Source organism: Octopus bimaculoides, chromosome 1, assembly GCF_001194135.2.
Source record: "Octopus bimaculoides isolate UCB-OBI-ISO-001 chromosome 1, ASM119413v2, whole genome shotgun sequence".
Taxonomy (NCBI): domain Eukaryota; kingdom Metazoa; phylum Mollusca; class Cephalopoda; order Octopoda; family Octopodidae; genus Octopus; species Octopus bimaculoides.
The window spans coordinates 98,511,929-98,514,565 of record NC_068981.1 but is presented as its reverse complement, the minus strand read 5'-3'; the positions used below and the strand labels follow the sequence as shown (position 1 = coordinate 98,514,565).

Sequence of the window (2,637 nt, the reverse complement as noted above, 5' to 3'; positions counted from 1 at the left end):
ATATATATATGTATATATATATATGTATGTATTTATATATTGTTCATGTTATAAGATTTTCTAAACTTTTGAGAGAACATGAAATAATTTTGGTGGGAATTAGATCTTGAAGCACATAAATGCTATAAATAATATCATGTAAAAATTGGGTTGAAGAACTCTTTTGGATAGAAAATGTCAAAGGCTGCCCTTCATGCATACCAGAGATGTGGGGTCATGATCCATGGGCTGCCTTCAACTTTTTTTATCCAAAAGGGTTTTTGAGCCTAATTTTCACATACTTTTATTTATAGTATTTATGTGCTTTGAAATTCAATTCTAAAAAAGAATTACACACATATGTGCATGTGCACGCACGCACACACATGCGCTCGTGGACACACACACACAAGCACCTCTTTTCTTTTCATTATTATTTTAAAATCTGTTAAATCTGGAAGGGAGTAGATCTGAAATGAAGCTATATCATTGTGGTTATTATTACAAGTTATTGTTATTCAAATTGTTTTGTGTGGGCCACTGTTTTGGGAAACTAATATCATTGTAGCACTCAGTACTCATTTGAATTGTTTTGAATATCTAGTATGTCTAACTCTTTGGCATTTAAACTGACCATATCCAGCCCAAATATTCTTTTTGTTTTATGTTCAAACTGGCTATATCTGGCCTCTCACACCTAGCCTACAATGTTGTTTTAAAAACAAACAATCCCATCATCATACTTTTGAAGCTTCAAGATAATGCATGATTAATTCAAAGCAATGTGAATAAATGTGCTTTATATTTGACAGAATAATCTGAATGCTAAAGGGTTGACCCACAGGCTACTAAGCAGAGGATAAGTAAACCATATACATGTAATGATGGCGAGCGAGCTGGCAGAAACGTTAGCGAGCCGGGCGAGATGCTTAGCAGTATTTCGTCTGCCGTTACATTCTGAGTTCAAATTCCGCCGAGGTCGACTTTGCCTTTCATCCTTTCGGGGTCGATAAATAAAGTACCAGTTACGCACTGGGGTCGATGTAATCAACTTAATCCCTTTGTCTGTCCTTGTCTGTCCCCTCTATGTTTGGCCCCTTGTGGGCAGTAAAGAAATATATACATGTAATGATGGGGTGGGGGAAAGTAGTCGAGAAATCATTTAAATACAGGAAAGGAAATGCAATTATTTGGATAATGTTGTTGCAGACCATTAAGTTAATTTTCTTACATCAATAATGAATGAACTTCTTTTGATCCTTTTGAAGAGATAACTTGCTTTAAGACAGTGTTATAGAGATGAGTACCTAGTTCTGAGATTCTGTGTCAAAAAACCTGGATCCCTGGATAGAATTCTTTTCAAGAACCCACGTAAAATCCAGCTGATTGTATGATAACATACTGTTCTCCAGAAAAATTGATTAGTTCTGTACATGAAAGTATATTTAGGATGTTTCAAACAAATTCAGTCTTGTTACAGAGTGATGATGTGATGAATGAGTAATTAGTTTGATTAATGAGATTAATTTATGTTGCAATCCTTGCTACATCCTTCTTTAGATAAGGGTCATCACACTCTTAATGTTCATGGTTGATTGACTTTTGGATCTAGACAGTACATCCATTTCATAAATGAATTGCAGAATCTTTGATGATATAAAAATATTTCAATTTATAGAATCTTTCAACAGTCATAGGAATTAGATAACGATAATTTGATATTAGGAATTAAAACAAAAAGGTTGTGATTTTAAGTTGCAATTAAACAGACATAACTGTTAATAAAAGATTAATAAAATGTCAGGATCCTCCTTGCCAATTAAAAAAAGGTACTTAGCAAAAAAAAAAAACAACAAAAACAAACAAAACTCTAAAGCTGTCTTAGACTGATATGGAATGGGTCTTATGAGCTCTGATATGAAATTATCTGTGGATTTTTCTACATGAACAACTTAAAAAATAATTTATACTAAGTGTTAAATTTTCTTATATCCATTTGTGTTTAATTTACTTCAACTATTCTTATGTTTTAATGGTTTATTTCCACTTTTGAATTAATGTATATGTTGAATTTTGCAGGGTATTATTTGTTGAAGTTATAATAAGCTAAAGGAATTAAAATGGGAATATATTCTTGTGAGAAAGGATTTGACAAATTTTAGAGACAAAATCTAGAGTATTTATTTAATTTGATATTGTGTGTGTGTGCATGCACACACACACACACACACACACACACACACGTGTATCTGTGTATGTATATGTATATAAAATGTATGTACTGAGTCTTAATGAGAAATTGGACCTTGTTAAAGCTTCTCAGGTGCTGGGGTGGGTTTTTTTTTTGTGTGTGTAGAGGTATTCTCTTAAAATTCAAAGAGACAGTGAGGTCTGGCAGATGGTCATTGGTCTTTCCTTGGCACTCTGTCAGAGTTTGCCTCTTATAGACTATCTGTGTTTGTATGAGTATATATATATACATGTGTGTGTGTGCATATATATGTGTGTGTGTATGTGTGTGTATATATATATATGTATATGTATGTATGTATACCGTTTAATAATTTAAATGGAGGCAATGCAATAAGGCAGTGTATTTTATGTATATATATGTATGTGTGTGTGTGTGTGTGTATATATATATATATATATATATAT

At 32.5% G+C, this 2,637-nt stretch overlaps 1 protein-coding gene across 1 annotated transcript in view; it reads left to right on the top strand.

The window, feature by feature from the left end:
* Positions 1-2,637, top strand: part of LOC106876175 (uncharacterized) — a 76,015-nt gene that overhangs the window by 922 nt on the left and 72,456 nt on the right. The gene's annotated exons all lie outside the window — the stretch shown is intronic.